The following is a 21,716-nucleotide window of genomic DNA, read 5'->3' on the forward strand; positions in this document are numbered from 1 at the left end:
ACCATTTGTATTTCCACCATCGATGGTAAACATATTTGACATTAGCCATAATCCATCAATTATTTTGACTCTTCCATGGTCGATGGCCAACCCTAAATGTGGGACATGTATGTAGAGGTGTTGTATTATTCGGAGAGGGGTTTTAGAACTTGTAGATGGCAGGAGGGGTGTGGTATGTGTGATCGGCGGTCAGGAGACCACCGGTCAGCATACCGACAACAGGATCACGGTGGGGGGGGTGGCGAGTGCAGCAAACCCCTTGCGGCACACCCACGAGTGGGAATAGTCCCTGTTGGTCGGCATTGTGAGGGGGCTGGATGTAGAGGGATGTTATGTGACTGTCTGTCACATAACTACATCCCGGCAGGAGAACATGGAAATGAGGGTAGAGATGTACAAGGGGATGGTGTTTAGGACTTTGTATGGGGATGCGTTCGGGATGCCTGCAGTCACCACTAAGAAACCCAGAAGCCGGATTCCCAACTGGTTAGGGTTAGGCCATGGGAAGGGGGGGGGGGGTTTGGGGGTAGGTTTAGGCAGTGTAGGGGAGCTTAGTGCTGGGCATTAAGGGGGTAGGGTTAGTGGGGGGCCACACCGCACACACTGCACCCATTATTTTTAATGCTCACCCTCCGGAGTCCCGGAGTAGCGCTACAGAATCTAGCGCGGCGCCATTTTCCCATTTTTTTTTTTTGCACATGTGCAGTAGGAAAATCACTGGGAAAATGGCAACGGCACCATTTTCCCAGTGATCTGTGCATGTGCTGTAGACTCTGGGACAACGCTAGGGTGACCTAGTGCCCAGAAATACAGTGCTGCCGACTAGAGAGGAGGGGACCCAGACGGAGCCTGCACACGGGCTTCCTCCTCTATAGAAATGCCTGATTGTCGGATTCTGTGTGTCTTGTTGCTGTCGGCATTCCATACCAAACCTCTTTATAGGTGGGTGTAGCTTCATTATAGAAGCCAGCGTAGGGAGTAAGAGACCAGAGGACATCCAGTATTGCTGTGAAACGTCAGTCAGGAGGAAGTTGCAGTGGTCTGGGTGACAGAGTTTCAGTTGCCTCTACCTTCTGGCAATGGTGCGAAGGTAGAGGTGACAGGAGTGTCTTCTAACCTTACAAAGAGGGCCTATATTAGGTTATTAAGTAGATCTGGGACCTAACACAGTTACCGTGCTAGGAACCAGTGCTGTCCTACCTAATATCCATCACAGTTGATGTTGCTGGGAATCGGTGACATTTCGGCCTAATGTTCATGAGAGACTGGTTTCCAGTAAATCATTAGGCTAGCTTCTTACGCATAATGGCTCAGTGCATATAATGACTGGCGGCATTGTGTGCAGGAGGCACACCCTCTCTAACAGAAGATGCTCTGATTAATGTCTCGAGATTCTGACACTCCCTTATTGACCCGAGTCGCTGGCAGACTGATAACACACAGGCCTCTAAACTGCTATATCTCACTGCTGCTGACCAAGGCTGTACGCCTCCTCCTCCTCCCTCTCACTTTTCACCTACATTATTCCTTTTCTTCCTTCACACAAGTCCATTCTAAGTGCTCTTTTCAGGATAATGTGAGTTATTAGTTAGTCTGCTGCTAGATTGCTGTAGAACCTCTTGTTGAAATGTCTAGGGTTTATTAAACTTGCGTTTCATTTTAAATGACATCCGTATACCAGTCAGGACATATAAAGTGTCCACTGTTTCTACTCCTATGAGTCTTTGAAAGGAAATAAGTAATGAGACATTGCTCTACTACAGGACATACAGGACATAGGGTCTAATTCAGATCTGATTGCAGCAGCAAATTTGTTAAAAGATGGGCAAAACCATGGAGGTCATTTCAACCCTTTCGCACGCTGCAGTTTGTCGCAGCGGTGCGAACGGGTCGGAACTGCGCATGCGCGGCAAATGCATTGCGAACATGCGTCGTTGCCCAGTGACGGCAGCGACGCCGCCAGCGGAAGAAGTGATCGCAGCGGCGATCGCAAGAAGACTGACAGGCGGGAGGCGTTCTGGGGCGTCAACTGACCGTTTTCCAGGCGTGGTGAGGCGAACGCAAGCGTGTCCAGGCGTTTGGGGGCGGATGTCTGACGTCAATTCTGGGACCTTCGTTGCTGGATCCGTCGCACAGGGTAAGTAGGTCTGACCCTGGTCTTGTTTTGCAGGAAACTTTTTTCGCATAGCAGGGCTGCACAAGCGATCGCAGCCCTGCTATGCTAAAATACACTCCCTCATAGGCGGCGTCAAGTTGATCACACGAGCAGCAAAAAGTTGCTACATGCGATCAACTCGGAATGAGGGCCAATGTGCACTGCAGGTGGGGCAGATACAGAGGCGTCACCAGGTGTGGGTACACCCGGTGCGCACTCAGCATTACTACACCCCACCCCCCTCTTCCCACGCTCACCCCACCGGAGCCGTGGCTGGATGAAAAGGGGGTGTGGCCTAATTTAAAGGGCATGGCCTTGTGGGGCTCCTCTTCTTCACTCAGGGGGGTGTATCAAGCTTCCTCGGATACGCTGGCTGCCCCCAGAGACTAGGCAGCGTGCAGTGCCGACTCTTTTTCTGTGACAGTAGCCGAGTGCTGCAGAGGATTATCACACTGCAGCACTCGTCTCCTGTCACTACAGAAGAGCCAGCACTTGGTGTCACCCCTTCCGTGGGTGATTCCTGGGTGCGCGCCGCACCCCCAGCACCCGCCACTGGGCAGATATAACATGTGCAGAGAGAGTTAGATTTGGGTGGGGTGGGGTGTGTTAAAACTGAAACCTAAATTGCAGTGTAAAAATAAAGCAGTCAGTATTTACCCTGCACAGAAACAAAATAACCCACCCAAATCTAACTCTCTCTGCACATGTTATATCTGCCCCACCTGCAGTGCACATGGGGGGTCATTCTGAGTTGTTTGCTCGTTGCCGATTTTCACTATACTGCGATTAGTCGCTTACTGCGCATGCGCAAGGTTCGCAGAGCACATGCGCTTAGTTATTTTACACAAAAGTTAGGTGTTTTACTCACGGCATAACAAAGCTTTTTCATTGTTCTGGTGATCATAGTGTGATTGACAGGATGTGGGTGTTTCTGGGCGGAAACTGACCGTTTTCTGGGAGTGTGCGAAAAAACGCTGCCGTTTCTGGGAAAAACGCGGGAGTGTCTGGAGAAACGGGGGAGTGTCTGGGTGAACGCTGGGTGTGTTTGTGACGTCAAACCAGGAACGAAACTGACTGAACTGATCGCAGTGTAGGAGTAAGTGTGGAGCTTCTCAGAAACTGCTAAGAATTTTCTATTCGCAATTCTGCTAATTTTCGTTCGCAATTCAGCTAAGCTAAGATTCACTCCCAGTAGGCGGCGGCTTAGCGTGTGCAATGCTGCTAAAAGCAGCTAGCGAGCGAACAACTCGGAATGAGGGCCCTAGTTTTGCCCATTAGCTAACAAATTTGCTGCTGCAATCAGATCTGAATTAGGCCCACAGACCATTGCCTACTGGACTGGGGGGCCAGTTACACGTCACTTACAACTGATAAAAGACATAAATGTTTTTTGTTTTGAATAAGAAGCAAAGCACTGACCTACAGAATGAGATTAAATATTTAAAACAAGGCACGTCTTGCACTATTCAAGATAGTAAAAGACGACAGGAATAGATCACAGTGTTAATGTAGGGCTTCATTTAGAGATGGGCACAATCAGTGGCGGATCCAGGGGGGGTGGGCACTCGGGCCCGTGCCCCCCCTGTCATTTTTGGCCTCCGTCCCCCGTCCGTCCCCCGTCCCTCTGTCGTCGTCCCCCCGGCGCCGCACAGGGAGATGATGGGCGCCCGCTGAGATTGTGTTACCAGCGGGCGCCCGTCTCCCTGCACAGCGGTAGCCGGAGGCCGGAGCTCAGTACTGAGCTCCGGCTTCCGACGCTGTCACTGTGCGGCGTGCGCTATGGGAGAGACGTCAGTCATGACGTCTCTCTCATAGTGCTGAGGAGAGGACGCCAAGAGAGGAGGAGGACTGCAGAGATCTGGAAGCGGGAACGGGGCTTGGTAAGTATGTTGTGTTTTGTCTTCTTCAGTGCAGCGGGGGCATCTACTGGAGGCAAACTACAGGGGGGACATTCCTACTGGGGGCATCAACAAGGGGCATTACTACTGGGGGGGGGGGCATTACTACTGGGGGCATTATTACTGGGGGAGCATCTACTGGGGGCATTACTACTGGGGGCATCAACAAGGGGCATTACTACTGGGGGCATCAACAAGGGACATTACTACTGGAGGGGCATTACTACTGGGGGCATTATTACTGGGGGAGCATCTACTGGGGGCATCAACAAGGGACATTACTACTGGGTGGGGGGGCATTACTACTGGGGGCATTATTACTGGGGGAGCATCTACTGGGGGGCATTACTACTGGGGGCATTATTACTGGGGGAGCATCTACTGGGGGGGCATTACTACTGGGGGCATTATTACTGGGGGAGCATCTACTGGGGGGCATTACTACTGGGGGCATTATTACTGGGGGAGCATCTACAGGGGGCATTACTACTGGGGGCATCAACAAGGGGCATTACTACTGGGGGGGCATTATTACTGGGGGAGCATCTACTGGGGGCATTACTACTGGGGGCATCAACAAGGGACATTACTACTGGGTGGGGGGGCTTTACTACTGGGGGCATTATTACTGGGGGAGCATCTACTGGGGGCATTACTACTGGGGGGCATCAACAAGGGACATTACTACTGGGGGGGCATTATTACTGGGGGAGCATCTACAGGGGGCATTACTACTGGGGGGCATCAACAAGGGGCATTACTACTGGGGGGGCATTATTACTGGGGGAGCATCTACTGGGGGCATTACTACTGGGGGCATCAACAAGGGACATTACTAATGGGTGGGGGGGGCTTTACTACTGGGGGCATTATTACTGGGGGAGCATCTACTGGGGGCATTACTACTGGGGGGGCATCAAGGGGCATTACTACTGGGGGCATCAACAAGGGACATTACTACTGGGTGGGGGGGCATTACTACTGGGGGCATTATTACTGGGGGAGCATCTACTGGGGGGCATTACTACTGGGGGCATTATTACTGGGGGAGCATCTACTGGGGGGCATTACTACTGGGGGCATCAACAAGGGGCATTACTACTGGGGGGGCATTATTACTGGGGGAGCATCTACTGGGGGCATTACTACTGGGGGCATCAACAAGGGACATTACTACTGGGTGGGGGGGCTTTACTACTGGGGGCATTATTACTGGGGGAGCATCTACTGGGGGCATTACTACTGGGGGGCATCAACAAGGGGCATTACTACTGGGGGGGCATTATTACTGGGGGAGCATCTACTGGGGGCATTACTACTGGGGGCATCAACAAAGGACATTACTACTGGGTGGGGGGGCTTCACTACTGGGGGCATTATTACTGGGGGAGCATCTACTGGGGGCATTACTACTGGGGGGCATCAACAAGGGGCATTACTACTGGGGGCATCAACAAGGGACATTACTACTGGGTGGGGGGGGCATTACTACTGGGGGCATTATTACTGGGGGAGCATCTACTGGGGGCATTACTACTGGGGGGCATCAACAAGGGGCATTACTACTGGGGGCATCAACAAGGGACATTACTACTGGGTGGGGGGGGGCATTACTACTGGGGGCATTATTACTGGGGGAGCATCTACTGGGGGCATTACTACTGGGGGGCATCAACAAGGGGCATTACTACTGGGGGCATCAACAAGGGACATTACTACTGGGTGGGGGGGCATTACTACTGGGGGCATTATTACTGGGGGAGCATCTACTGGGGGCATTACTACTGGGGGGCATCAACAAGGGGCATTACTACTGGGGGCATCAACAAGGGACATTACTACTGGGTGGGGGGGGGGCATTACTACTGGGGGCATTATTACTGGGGGAGCATCTACTGGGGGCAATACTACTGGGGGGCATCAACATGGGGCATTACTACTGGGGGCATCAACAAGGGACATTACTACTGGGGGCATCAACAAGGGACATTACTACTGGGTGGGGGGGGCATTACTACTGGGGGCATTATTACTGGGGGAGCATCTACTGGGGGCAATACTACTGGGGGGCATCAACAAGGGGCATTACTACTGGGGGCATCAACAAGGGACATTACTACTGGGTGGGGGGGGGCATTACTACTGGGGGCATTATTACTGGGGGAGCATCTACTGGGGGCATTACTACTGGGGGGCATCAACAAGGGGCATTACTACTGGGGGCATCAACAAGGGACATTACTACTGTGTGGGGGGGGCATTACTACTGGGGTCATTATTACTGGGGGAGCATCTACTGGGGGCATTACTACTGGGGAGTCATCTATTGGGGGCAACCTCCTAGGGGGCATTACTACTGGGAGCAAACTACTGGAGGACATTGTTACTGGGGGCAAACTACTGGGGGACATTATTACTGGGGGCATCTATTGGGGGCAAACTACTGGGGGACATTATTACTGGGGGCTAACTACAAAGGGGCTAACTACTGGGGGCATACTACAGGAGGGCATTACTACTGGCGGCTTAACTACAGGGGCATTACTACTTGGGGGCTAAACTACAGGGGGGCATAACTACAGGGGCCAAACTACTGGGGGCAGTACTACTGGGGGCTAAACTACAAGGGGGGCATAACTACAGGGGCTAAACTACAATGGGGCAAACTACAGGGGGGCATTACTACTGGTGGCTAAACTACAAGCAGGCAAACTACTGGGGGCATTACCACTGGGAGGCTTAACTAAAGGGGGGGGGTAAACTACTGGGGTCATAACTGCAGGGACATTACCACTGGGGGCATAACTACTAGGGCGCTAAATGACTGGGGGCATTACTACAGGCAACATTACTACTGGGGGCAATATGGGCATTGCATAAGGGGTACCACTACTATGGGGTCTATATAAGGGGCACTACCAGTACAGTGGACATTGCATAATGAGCGCTACAACTGTGGGCATTGTATAAGAAGCGCCACCTCACATGCACCGAAGCCACACGCAAATGTACTTGCCCCTTCCATGGTGCTCCCCCTATCATTTTCTTCTGGATCCGCCCCTGGGCACAATTCACACAGCCGCTGCGTCTTTGTATGCAGCAGATGTGATAATGGCCCTCATTCCGAGTTGATCGGTCGCAAGGCGAATTTAGCAGAGTTACACACGCTAAGCCTACGCCTACTGGGAGTGTATCTTAGCATCTTAAAATTGCGACCGATGTATTCGCAATATTGCGATCACAAACTACTTAGCAGTTTTAGAGTAGCTCCACACTTACTCTGCCAGTGCGATCAGTTCAGTGCTTGTCGTTCCTGGTTTGACGTCACAAACACACCCAGCGTTCGCCCAACCACTCACCCGTTTCTCCGGCCACTCCTGCGTTTTTTTCCGGAAACGGTAGCGTTTTCAGCCACACGCCCATAAAACGCCGTGTTTCCGCCCAGTAACACCCATTTCCTGTCAATCACATTACGATCGCCGGAGCGAGGAAAAAGCCGTGAGTAAAAATACTATCTTCATAGCAAAGATACTTGGCGCAGTCGCAGTGCGAATATTGCGCATGCGCACTATGCGGAATTTCACTGCGATGCGATGAAAAATACCGAGCGAACGACTCGGAATGAGGGCCAATATTCTAGTGCCGCAGGAGCTATCTTGTGTAAATAGATGTTTTCTGACAGGTTATCTGATTTGCTGCTGCATCCAAGGTGGCAATAGGCACTATGAATGGTAAATCCCAGATAAATTTATATAATATGTCAATATTAGGGTTGGTTTTGGGGCGTGGGGCCCCTTGTGTTGGTGTGGCCGGGCTGCTATGGACATCATTATTGTAACACTTAATCTATCACTTTTTAGTATCTAAATTGCTTTTTACTAATGTAACACTTTTTAACGCCCTAATTACTATTTATCACCTATGTAACACTTTTTAGCACTGAGCGGCTACTTCTCATTAATCTCACACCTCCTAACACTTAACTGCTACTTATCGCTAGTGTGATACCTTAGGACGGTTGGGTTGTGCTGGCCCAGGGGGTCTCATACGCTAGACCTGAACCTTAGGAATGTTTTTTTGGCCACAAATTATGCTAAGAACCTCAATTTTACTTATACTGTAATTGTTCTTATTGCCAGCGTTCTTAGTGTTTTGAGTGTGCACCTGCACTTTAGGGGTCATTCCGAGTTGTTCGCTCGCAAGCTGCTTTTAGCAGCTTTGCACACGCTAAGCCGCCGCCTACTGGGAGTGAATCTTAGCTTATCAAAATTGCGAACGAAAGATTAGCAGAATTGCGAATAGACACTTCTTAGCAGTTTCTGAGTAGCTCCAGACTTACTCGGCATCTGCGATCAGTTCAGTCAGTTTCGTTCCTGGTTTGACGTCACAAACACACCCAGCGTTCGCCCAGACACTCCTCCGTTTCTCCAGCCACTCCCGCGTTATTCCCAGAAACGGTAGCGTTTTTTCACACACACCCATAAAACGGCCAGTTTCCGCCCAGAAACACCCACTTCCTGTCAATCACACTACGATCACCAGAACGAAGAAAAAACCTCGTAATGCCGTGAGTAAAATACCTAACTGCATAGCAAATTTACTTGGCGCAGTCGCACTGCGGACATTGCGCATGCGCATTAGCGACTAATCGCTCTGTTGCGAAAAAAATATAACGAGCGAACAACTCGGAATGACCCCCTTTATCTTTCATCTGAGTAACCAGTCAGGTTACTCATGATAGCCGAGAAATGTATGTTGCAGAAGATAGCAAACCTGCATCCAAGGAAGCAGCCACTGGCTTCAGCACACAGAGTCCACTACCCCCCACCCCACCAGGGACGTGCAGTCAGGGGAGGCAGTGCCTCCCCTGTCATTAATGATTACAGTAATACAAAGAAGATACTTATGACACAAAGTGTCATAAGTATATGCTTTATATTACTGTAATCATTTTTACACTGCTAAAGCATGTTTAAATTAGTTTCGGAGGCACCAAGAGCGGTGCCTCTCGAAGCCAATGATAAAGGGTTAGAAACGGGGGCGGCGCCAAACAATGGGCAGTAAAAAGCCCATTTAAAAAAATCGCTCTAAGCGGCACTAGTATGAGTGCCTCAGTGACAGGGGCGTGCTTGCAGGCCATGTGAAAGCCCGCGCCTGTCACTGAGGCAGAAATGATTGGGCACCAGGTTCAGAGCTCTCCCTGGTCCAGCCCACCTTCACCACAGGGACTCCTTATTGAGGCCGCCGCTGCTCCCGCTCACCTCTCACAGCTGGGGGTAGCCGCTCTCACAGCCGCGAGGATTGTTCATTCCAGGTAAGCGCCGGCATCACAATTACGGGGGGGCACCGCAGCCAGACATTCTGTACTCCACTACCATCGGCCGCTCCGCCCCGCCGCTGTACTAGCAGCGCGGCCAAAGAGCCAGCCGATCTCATCTCCCTGTGTCCGTGCGCGTGCGCTGAACGCTGGTGTGTATTGACCATGGGCTGCCCTGCGCTCTGTGTTTCAGAGCTCCGGGCAACCCATGGTCTGTACACAGCAGCGCTCAGCATGGAGATGTGCCGCTGTGAAGGAGGAGAGGGGGGGGGGGGGGAGAGTAACTGATATGTGGCTATGTGCTGGGGTATAAGAGGATATGTGGCTGTGTGCTGGGGTATAAGGGGATATGTGGCTATGTGCTGGGGTATAAGGGGATATGTGGCTATGTGCTGGGGTATAAGGGGATATGTGGCTGTGTGCTGGGGTATAAGGGGATATGTGGCTGTGTGCTGGGGTATAAGGGGATATGTGGCTATGTGCTGGGGTATAGGGATATGTGGCTATGTGCTGGGGTATAAGGGGATATGTGGCTGTGTGCTGGGGTATAAGGGGATATGTGGCTGTGTGCTGGGGTATAAGGGGATATGTGGCTGTGTGCTGGGGTATAAGGGGATATGTGGCTGTGTGCTGGGGTATAAGGGGATATGTGGCTGTGTGCTGGGGTATAAGGGGATATGTGGCTGTGTGCTGGGGTATAAGGGGATATGTGGCGGTGTGCTGGGGTATAAGGGGATATGTGGCGGTGTGCTGGGGTAGTATAAGGGGATATGTGGCTGTGTGCTGGGGTATAAGGGGATATGTGGCGGTGTGCTGGGGTATAAGGGGATATGTGGCGGTGTGCTGGGGTAGTATAAGGGGATATGTGGCTGTGTGCTGGGGTATAAGGGGATATGTGGCGGTGTGCTGGGGTAGTATAAGGGGATATGTGGCTGTGTGCTGGGGTATAAGGGGATATGTGGCTGTGTGCTGGGGTATAAGAGGATATGTGGCTATGTGCTGGGCTATAAGGGGATATGTGGCTATGTGCTGGGGTATAAGGGGATATGTGGCTGTGTGCTGGGGTATAAGAGGATATGTGGCTATGTGCTGGGGTATAAGGGGATATGTGGCTATGTGCTGGGGTATAAGGGGATATGTGGCTGTGTGCTGGGGTATAAGGGGATATGTGGCTGTGTGCTGGGGTATAAGGGGATATGTGGCTATGTGCTGGGGTATAAGGGGATATGTGGCTGTGTGCTGGGGTAGTATAAGGGGATATGTGGCTGTGTGCTGGGGTATAAGGGGATATGTGGCTGTGTGCTGGGGTATAAGAGGATATGTGGCTATGTGCTGGGGTATAAGGGGATATGTGGCTATGTGCTGGGGTATAAGGGGATATGTGGCTGTGTGCTGGGGTATAAGAGGATATGTGGCTATGTGCTGGGGTATAAGGGGATATGTGGCTGTGTGCTGGGGTATAAGAGGATATGTGGCTATGTGCTGGGGTATAAGGGGATATGTGGCTATGTGCTGGGGTATAAGGGGATATGTGGCTGTGTGCTGGGGTATAAGAGGATATGTGGCTATGTGCTGGGGTATAAGGGGATATGTGGCTATGTGCTGGGGTATAAGGGGATATGTGGCTGTGTGCTGGGGTATAAGGGGATATGTGGCTGTGTGCTGGAGTATAAGGGGATATGTGGCTATGTGCTGGGGTATAAGGGGATATGTGGCTGTGTGCTGGGGTATAAGGGGATATGTGGCTGTGTGCTGGGGTATAAGGGGATATGTGGCTGTGTGCTGGGGTATAAGGGGATATGTGTCTGTGTGCTGGGGTATAAGGGGATATGTGGCTGTGTGCTGGAGTATAAGGGGATATGTGGCTATGTGCTGGGGTATAAGGGGATATGTGGCTATGTGCTGGGGTATAAGGGGATATGTGGCTGTGTGCTGGGGTATAAGGGGATATGTGGCTGTGTGCTGGGGTATAAGGGGATATGTGGCTGTGTGCTGGGGTATAAGGGGATATGTGTCTGTGTGCTGGGGTATAAGGGGATATGTGGCTGTGTGCTGGAGTATAAGGGGATATGTGGCTATGTGCTGGGGTATAAGGGGATATGTGGCTATGTGCTGGGGTATAAGGGGATATGTGGCTGTGTGCTGGGGTATAAGGGGATATGTGGCTGTGTGCTGGGGTATAAGGGGATATGTGGCTGTGTGCTGGGGTATAAGAGGATATGTGGCTATGTGCTGGGGTATAAGGGGATATGTGGCTATGTGCTGGGGTATAAGGGGATATGTGGCTGTGTGCTGGGGTATAAGGGGATATGTGGCTGTGTGCTGGGGTATAAGGGGATATGTGGCTGTGTGCTGGGGTATAAGGGGATATGTGGCTGTGTGCTGGGGTATAAGGGGATATGTGGCTGTGTGCTGGGGTATAAGGGGATATGTGGCTATGTGCTGGGGTATAAGGGGATATGTGGCTATGTGCTGGGGTATAAGGGGATATGTGGCAATGTGCTGGGGTATAAGGGGAGAAAGGGTGGTTGGCAGTTGCTACATGTGTACCAGGGTATAAGGGGAGGGGAGGGGTAATTACTGCATGTATGCCAGGTGTATGGGGAGGGGGGTGTATACTGTGTGTGTGCCAGGGTATAAGAGAGGGGGGGGGGGGGGTAATCACTGCATCTGTGCCAGGGTGTAAGGGGAGGGGGGTGATTACTGCATCTGTGCCGGGGTATAAGGGGCCTGCAGCTGTAATCCCGCTTCCATACTTCCAGGCAGACTCTCCGCTGCTGTCCTTAACCCCGGGCATCTCTGCTGCCCAGACTTAACGGGCATTGGCGGCAACATCGGACTGGGAATTAGCGGTGGTGGGCTGTAGCTGGTGGTGACTTTAGCAGGCATTGGCAGCTGGTGTGGGTGGCAGTACAGTAGCGTGTGCTGGCGCCAGCTATAGTGCTAGTAGCGGGCATGCCTCACCAGCCACTGACCTCACCGCACGCCACTGCACCCCACCTCCTATTATCTGGAACGTTCATCATCGCCACCTCAAAAATGCCAGCAACATATCGTAATCATGCTGTGGCATTTGGTGCACTGTGCACATGTGCAGATCTAAAAACCTTTTGAAATGTGCGCTATCAAATGAACATACATCTCTGAATTAGGCCGTTAGACCATTAGACCTTAAAATCTATGCAGCAGTTGGGGCGTTGTTATTTTTTTGGGGGGAGGGGGGTTGTCCTTGCTCATTAACATCATTCACATGTAGAACTTAATGAAATAGCTAACCAGACTGGTCTTCTTTCACCGGGTATGGCCATAGACAGGGAGAATTACCTTGACAGAGTAGAATGGAGTTTTACAAAGAAGGCATTGAGAAGGGTAATTCTGAGTTGATCGCAGCAGCAAGGTTGTTAGCAATTGGGCAAAACCATGTGCACTGCGGGGGGGGGGGGGGGGGCAGATATAACATGTGCAGAGAGAGTTAGATTTGGGTGGGTTATTTCCTTTCTGTGCAGGGTAAATACTGGCTGCTTTATTTTTACACTGCAATTTAGATTTCAGTTTGAACACACCCCACCCAAATCTAACTCTCTCTGCACATGTTATATCTGTCCCCCCTGCAGTGCACATGGTTTTGCCCAACTGCTAACAAATTTGCTGCTGCGATCAACTCAGAATTAGGCCCTCAGTGCAGTGTACCCTCCCGGCTAGCGGGGCGGAGCCAGCGTGGCTGGATTCCATTAGGGGAATTATTTCTAATATTTCCACTAAATTGTCCTGCAATGAGAAAGAGATGAAATACTTAAGAAAATCGATGACTGAGTTTATGCAAAGAGACTCAATACCCAAACCCGCGTCTCAGTCCCCTGCCATTTGTCCACAAAAACTTCCTTTGGCCCAGATCCTGCAGTCCGACTCTGATGATGATGGGTCAGACATGGAGGAGGGGGAGGTGAACTCAGAGGCGGGGGAGACTACTCTGTCACAGGGAATAGAGGCTCTAATAGAAGTTATCAGAGTCGTTCTGCAGATCCCTGATAAAGTGACAGAGGAGACTGAGGAATCTTATTTTACTATAAAAAAAGATATCCTCAGCCACTTTTCCTGTGTCAAAGGAACTCAATACCCTGTTTGAAGAAACGTGGGTTAATCCTGATAAGAAATTTCAAATCCCTAAAAGGTTGATATAGTCTTTTTCTTTTCCTTTTGAGGATAGGAAAAATGGGAAAATCCACTGATAGTGGATGCATCAGTATCCAGGTTGTCACGCAAAAAAGTTTTGCCTGTCCCTGGTGCAGCTTCCCTGAAAGAGACGGCTGATCATAGAATTGAGAACACACTCAAATCCTTGTATACAGCTGCTGGGGTGGCCCAGAGACCCACTATAACATGTGGGTGGATCACGAAAGCTATTGCTAAATGGTCAGGTAACCTAATTGAGAGGTTAGATTCCTTACCTAGGGGGGAGATTATTTTACTCTTGCAACATATACAGGACTCTGCTAACTTTATGGTGGAAGCCATAAAAGGAATAGGCTTGCTCAATGCACGCACCACTGCTATGGCAGTGTCAGCATGCAGAGGCTTATGGCTACGCCAGTGGACTGCTGAAGTGGACTCCAGGAAAGGCGTGGAAGGTCTACAATTCACAGGAGAGGCCTTATTTGGAGACAAACTAGACAAATGGATCTCCAAAGCTACTGCGGGTAAGTCCACGTATCTTCCTTCTGCAGCTCCCCCAACCAGGAAGGCCTATTTAGGACCTACTCTACAGTCCTTTTGGACTGCCAAGTTTAATGGCAAAGCCAGAGGATCTTCTACAACCAACAGAGGCGCTAGAGGCAAACCACACAAACTAACAACTACAGGTTCTCAGGAACAGAGCTTAAGCTCTGCTTCCTCAAAGCCTTCAGTATGACGGTGGACTGCGATGCCTGGAAGACTGGCAGGTGGGAGCCCGACTAAAAAATTTCAATCACATCTGGACAACATCATTCCAGGATCCCTAGGTTATAGATCTTATTTCCCAGACTGGAGTTTCAGGATCTCCCACCTCACAGATTCTTCAAATCAGGCTTACCAGTTTCACAAGAGGCAAATATAACCTTACAGGATGCCATTCAAAAACTGGTACAGACTCAGGTCATTGTTCCAGTTCCACCTCATCTCCAAAACAAGGGATATTATTCCAACTTGTTTGTAGTACCGAAACCGGACGTTTCGGTAATGCCGATTTTGAATCTAATATCGTTGAACCCGTACTTACGAGTGTTCAAATTCAAGATGGAGTCTCTGAGAGCGGTGATCTCAGGTCTGGAGGAAGGGGAATTCATAGTGTCTCTGGATATCAAGGATGCGTACCTTCACATTCCAATCTGGCCACCTCACCAGGCTTATCTACGGTTTGCACTGCAGGACTGTCACTATCAGTTCCAGGCCCTGCCTTTTGGTCTCTCCACAGCACCGAGGGTGTTCACCAAGGTGATAGCAGAGATAATGTTTCTCCTTTGCAAGCAGGGAGTGAACATAATGCCATACCTGGACGATCTTCTGATAAAGGCACCGTCCAGGTAAAGGTTGTTGGACAGCATTGGCCTCACAACCAAACTACTCCTGGATCATGGGTGGATTCTAAATCTTCCGAAATCTCACTTGGAGCCAACTCGGAGGCTCCCATTTCTGGGAATGATACTGCACACAGAGTTGCAGAAAGTTTTTCTTCCATTGGAAAAGGCATTGGTAATCCAGTCAATGGTTCGGGATGTCCTGAAGCCAACACGGATATTGGTGCATCTATGCATTCGCCTCCTGGGGAAAATGGTGGCCTCTTACGAGTCTCTTCAGTACGGAAGGTTTCATGCAAGACCCTTCCAGCTCGATCTGTTGGACAAATGGTCCGGATCACATCTTCACATGCACCAGAGGATCCGTCTGTCGCCAAAGGCCAGGATCTCCCTTCTGTGGTGGCTACAGACTTCTCACCTAATCGAGGGCCGACGGTTCGGGATTCAGAATTGGATTCTGCTAACCACAGATGCAAGCCTCAGAGGTTGGGGAACAGTCACCCAGGGGGTGCAGTTTCAAGGAAGATGGTCAAGTCACGTAGTCGTCCTTCCAATCAACATTCTGGAAGTCAGGGCTATATACAACGCCCTTCTGCAGGCCTCATATCGTCTTCAACATCGGGCCATTCAGGTTCAGTCGGACAATGTGACGGCAGTGATGTACATAAACCGACAGGGCGGAACGAAAAGCAGAGCAGCAATGTCAGAGCTATCAAGAATTCTTCTCTGGGCAGAAAGACGCTGTGGCATTGTCGGAGGTCTTCATTCCGGGAGTAGACAACTGGGAAGCAGACTTCCTCAGCAGACACGACCTGCACTCGGGGAAGTGGGGCCTTCACGCGGAGGTATGCAGGTGCTTGACATGTCGATGGGGATGTCCACAAATCTACATGAGAGCCTCTTGTCTCAACAAGAAGCTCAAGCGGTATTGTTCCTAACTGCTATTCTAGCGGTGAATGGATGATGGGCATATGCACATGGTATGTAAACATTGTAAACAGTGGCTAGGGGCAATGGCAGCATGAGAAGCACTGGACAATGGGCATACCTGCCAAATGATGACTAGCGGGGTGTGACAAGTGATCACACCCCTGATGTGGAGCAAAATGGAGGTGTGAGACGTTCACGAAGTCCCAGCTTCCCCCTCCCAACATTTGGGAGGTACGGTGCAGTGTATGGAGGTGCTCTGGTTGTGCTGTATATAGCCAGCTTTGGAAGTAGTACTGAGCAATTACATAGACCAGCTGCATACTACATAGAAAGAAAAGTGTAAAACTGCACAGGTGTCAGAACACAGACACAGAAACACTTTCACATGGAAAGCACCAAGAGAGAGTCACATAGTTAGGGACATAATAACATGGATTCCTAAATCACAGCTGTAGCAACAGGTAACTAGACACTACCATAACAAAAGGTCCCTTAGGCCACTTGAATCTAGCATCAACCAGAACAAAAGTGTCTGACTATACAGTGTGGCCATTTTTCCGGAGACCAAAAGAGCTTCTGGAGACTGGCACCACGCTACGACAATTCGTATCGAGACACAAGGTTCTACAACAGTTCGGCCTCTGGTACTTGTTATGGCAAATTCTGTCGCCGCTACATGTCGTCATTGAACCGCACAATGCGTTCCACAGTGCGGAAGTATCGCGTTAGAACGAAGCACCACGCTGATGTCATCACTCATCGCCAGTATCGGCTGCGTATAGTATAGAATATACCACATTGCTTGGTTTGGAGTGGGGGGAGCAGCAGGAGTCATTATTTACACCGGGTGAGTAATATTAGTACTACTGCAACTTGTTCTCTAGTATACCATGGGTCTGGGGCAGAATGAGCACGGGCGGGTAGGGTATGCTGGGATATGTAGTTCCCGCTGGGTATCCACAGGGTGCAGAGGCCTGGTATGGGATAAACATTTTTTATGTATGTGAGATATCTGCCCCCAAGTTTCACATAAATAAAGTAAAGCTTTGGTAGTTATGTATCTACTACTAATAATAATAAAGGATATGTGTTCCATATATATATATATAAAATAAAAAATTGGCTAAAATTCAGAACATGCGACCCCCCTGGGCTACTACTACTATCCACATGATGTGGACATCTATTGGGAATAGTTACCTACAGAGAGCGAGCCACCATGGCCGAAGCATGGCAACCTACGCATGTTTTAATGTTGTGAACAAGTTTTATGATGTTCTGAAGGGTTCAGTATGAGTTGCCAATGGATGGGATGCCGGTGGACAGTATATCGGCATCCTGTCCATCAGAACTCCGACAGCCCCCCTCATTAGGCCCCCTAACCCTCATCTTTTCCTTACCCTAACCCTCCCCGCTTGGTGCCTAAACCTAACCTCCCCTTCTGTGTGCCTAGCCCTAACCTCCCCTTCTGTGTGCCTAGCCCTAACCTCCCCTTCTGTGTGCCTAGCCCTAACCCCCCCTTCTGTGTGCCTAGCCCTAACCCCCCCTTCTGTGTGCCTAGCCCTAACCCCCCCTTCTGTGTGCCTAGCCCTAACCCCCCCTTCTGTGTGCCTAACCCTAACCCCCCACCCCCTTCTGTGTGCCTAACCCTAATCTCCCCTTCTGTGTGCCTAATCTCCCCTTCTGTGTGCCTAACCCTAATCTCCCCTTCTGTGTGCCTAGCCCTAACCTCCCCTTCTGTGTGCCTAGCCCTAACCTCCCCTTCTGTGTGCCTAGCCCTAACCTCCCCTTCTGTGTGCCTAGCCCTAACCTCCCCTTCTGTGTGCCTAGCCCTAAGCTCCCCTTCTGTGTGCCTAGCCCTAACCCCCCCTCCTGTGTGCCTAGCCCTAACCCCCTTCTGTGTGCCTAGCCCTAACCACCCCCTTCTGTGTGCCTAGCCCTAACCCCCCCCTTCTGTGTGCCTAGCCCTAACCCCCCCCCTTCTGTGTGCCTAGCCCTAACCCCCCCCTTCTGTGTGCCTAGCCCTAACCCCCAACCCCTTCTGTGTGCCTAACCCTAACCTCCCCTTCTGTGTGCCTAGCCCTAACCTCCCCTTCTGTGTGCCTAGCCCTAACCCCCCCCCCTCCTGTGGGCCTAGCCCTAACCCCCCCCTTCTGTGTGCCTAGCCCTAACCCCCCCTTCTGTGTGTCTAGCCCTAACCCCCCCTTCTGTGTGCCTAGCCCTACCCCCCCCTCCTGTGTGCCTAACCCTAATCTCCCCTTCTGTGTGCCTGACCCTAACCTCCCCTTCTGTGTGCCTAACCCTAACCTCCCCCTCTGTGTGCCTAACCTCCCCTTCTGTGTGCCTAACCCTAACCTCCCCTTCTGTGTGCCTAGCCCTAACCTCCCCTTCTGTGTGCCTAGCCCTAACCTCCCCTTCTGTGTGCCTAGCCCTAACCTCCCCTCCTGTGTGCCTAACCCTAACCTCCCCTCCTGTGTGCCTAACCCTAACCTCCCCTTCTGTGTGCCTAAACCCCCCCCCCCCCCCCTCCTGTGTGCCTAACCCTAATCTCCCCTTCTGTGTGCCTGACCCTAACCTCCCCTTCTGTGTGCCTAACCTTCCCGTGGCAGCCCCCTAACACCCACTTCTGCCTAAAGCTACCCCCCTCCACCACCACTCCAGCATTCACATTCCGCAGTCTGAGAAGCACAGACAGTGCGGGGTAAATACCCCCATACATCAGTGACCTGTTGCCGCTATTTGCCGGTCAAGGAATTGAGAATATTAAACAAAATCCTGAATCCCGGTAGGGATTGGCAAATCGGGCATTTTTAACATGATTAATTTCCCCCGATAGATCGCTGATCATCGCTGGCGGTGGATAAGCAGTTCCGGTCGGGTCTATGAATCGGCGCTTTGATGTATGAGCGGACCTTAGACTTTGATGTATGGGCAGACTCTCATACATCAACATCCGCGATTCTCTGACCCTCCTGCACTGCCGATCGGTGGCCAGTGATGATCGTCAATCCATCAGAGAAATGAAACATGTTTAAAATGAGCCGATTCCCCCGATCCTGACTGTCGGGATAGCGGGGCATTGCCCCAATACATCGCAGATGTGTGCAGGACATACGTCCTGAGTCCCAGACACGACCGGATCCACTTATCAGCAACCAGCGTTGATCAGCGATCCATCGGGAAATGAAACATGTTAAACATACCTGATTTGCCGATCCCAAGCGTTGTCGATCGGGATCAGGGAATCAGGCTTTTAAAAATGTTTAATATTCTTGATTCCCCTACCCAGCCGTCGGATGATTGGCAAATAGTGGCAATATGTTGCTGATTCCTTGACACAGGCAGTGATTACACAGAGCCACCTCTCCCTCCATTCATGCCATCAGTCTACACTGCGCAAATGAGACATTCCCCAGGAAGGTGCAGTACAGAAGAGCTCAGGCTCCATGAGTTTCAGACCCATCCATGGTTCTGTGAGATAGGGGGTAGAATGTTAAAAAAAACAATAAAAATAAAACCAGAAGGCCCTGAGGCATTTGCACAAATGTACTCGGCAACTGATGTCGTCTGATACTCTGCATAATGTTCTACCTCCAATCACTGTCAGTATATTACAGTGGAAGTGTTCATAATAAGGCTTTAAATCTTATTTTTAATATTGCACGTGGACAAATGGCAGGGGGTAATTCAATTGTGTCTGGATTTACATGGCTGGTATGGTAATCCACAGAAAGTGCTCCTTTCTCAGAGCCACCGCACCCTAGAACATCTCCGTATAGGGAGAAGTGTTGAGGTTTTTTTTTTAGCTCAAACTGTCCCATCAAATGAGCATATAAATGTTTTTACAAATATTACCCTTTGTGCCCTCCAGACAGCGGCATTATACCTGTCTCGCCCATCTGTGGCCCTTGTGTCTCTTTCTCAACCACCTGAGTTCTCTAACCACTATTTCTCTAACGTCCTAAGTGGATGCTGGGGACTCCGTAAGGACCATGGGGAATAGCGGCTCCGCAGGAGACTGGGCACATCTAAAGAAAGCTTTAGGACTATCTGGTGTGCACTGGCTCCTCCCCCTATGACCCTCCTCCAAGCCTCAGTTAGATCTCTGTGCCGGAACGAGAAGGGTGCACACTAGGGGCTCTCCTGAGCTTCTTAGTGAAAGTTTTAGTTTAGGTTTTTTATTTTCAGTGAGACCTGCTGGCAACAGGCTCACTGCATCGAGGGACTAAGGGGAGAAGAAGCGAACTCACCTGCGTGCAGAGTGGATTGGGCTTCTTAGGCTACTGGACATTAGCTCCAGAGGGACGATCACAGGCCCAGCCATGGATGGGTCCCAGAGCCGCGCCGCCGGCCCCCTTACAGAGCCAGAAGACAGAAGAGGTCCGGAAAATCGGCGGCAGAAGACATCCTGTCTTCACCAAGGTAGCGCACAGCACTGCAGCTGTGCGCCATTGCTCCTCAGCACACTTCACACTTCGGTCACTGAGGGTGCAGGGCGCTAGGGGGGGGGCGCCCTGAGCAGCAATAAAAACACCTTGGCTGGCGAAAATACATCACATATAGCCCCCAGGGCTATATGGATGAATTTTAACCCCTGCCAGAATCCATAAAAAAGCAGGAGAAAAGTCCGCGAAAAAGGGGCGGAGCCTATCTCCTCAGCACACTGGCGCCATTTTCCCTCACAGCTCCGTTGGAGGGAAGCTCCCCTGGCTCTCCCCTGCAGTCACTACACTACAGAAAGGGTTAAAAAAGAGAGGGGGGCACTAATTAGGCGCAGTATTAACAATACAGCAGCTATAAGGGGAAAAACACTTATATAAGGTTATCCCTGTATATATATAGCGCTCTGGTGTGTGCTGGCAAACTCTCCCTCTGTCTCCCCAAAGGGCTAGTGGGGTCCTGTCCTCTATCAGAGCATTCCCTGTGTGTGTGCTGTATGTCGGTACGTTTGTGTCGACATGTATGAGGAGAAAAATGATGTGGAGACGGAGCAGATTGCCTGTAATAGTGATGTCACCCCCTAGGGGGTCGACACCTGAGTGGATGAACTGTTGGAAGGAATTACGTGACAGTGTCAGCTCTGTATAAAAGACAGTGGTTGACATGAGACAGCCGGCTACTCAGCTTGTGCCTGTCCAGACGTCTCATAGGCCGTCAGGGGCTCTAAAGCGCCCGTTACCTCAGATGGCAGATATAGACGCCGACACGGATACTGACTCCAGTGTCGACGGCGAAGAGACAAATGTGACTTCCAGTAGGGCCACACGTTACATGATTGAGGCAATGAAAAATGTTTTACACATTTCTGATAATACGAGTACCACCAAAAAGGGGTATTATGTTCGGTGAGGAAAAACTACCTGTAGTTTTCCTGAATCTGAGAAATTAAATGAGGTGTGTGATGATGCGTGGTTTTCCCCCGATAACAACTGATAATTTCTAAAATGTTATTGGCATTATATCCTTTCCCGCCAGAGGTTAGGGTGCGTTGGGAAACACCCCCTAGGGTGGATAAAGCGCTCACACGCTTGTAAGGGCTCTACCCTCTCCTGAGATGGCCGCCCTTAAGGATCCTGCTGATAGAAAGCAGGAGGGTATCCTAAAATGTATTTACACACATACTGGTGTTATACTGCGACCAGCAATCGCCTCAGCCTGGATGTGCAGTGCTGGGTTGGCGTGGTCGGATTCCCTGACTGAAAATATTGATACCCTAGATAGGGACAGTATATTTTTGCCTATAGAGCATTTAAAAGATGCATTTCTATATATGCGTGATGCACAGCGGAATATTTGCCGACTGGCATCAAGTCTAAGTGCGTTGTCCATTTCTACCAGTAGAGGGTTATGGACACGTCAGT

General features: G+C 50.6%; 1 protein-coding gene across 1 annotated transcript in view; it reads left to right on the plus strand.

Moving 5' to 3' along the window:
• Positions 1-16,600: 16,600 nt before the first annotated feature.
• Positions 16,601-21,716, plus strand: part of DHX16 (DEAH-box helicase 16) — a 95,282-nt gene continuing 90,166 nt past the window's right edge. The window contains exon 1 of the mRNA XM_063938005.1: positions 16,601-16,702. The gene's annotated coding sequence lies outside the window, so the exon portion shown is untranslated. The remainder of the gene's footprint in view (positions 16,703-21,716) is intronic.

Source organism: Pseudophryne corroboree, chromosome 8, assembly GCF_028390025.1.
Source record: "Pseudophryne corroboree isolate aPseCor3 chromosome 8, aPseCor3.hap2, whole genome shotgun sequence".
Taxonomy (NCBI): domain Eukaryota; kingdom Metazoa; phylum Chordata; class Amphibia; order Anura; family Myobatrachidae; genus Pseudophryne; species Pseudophryne corroboree.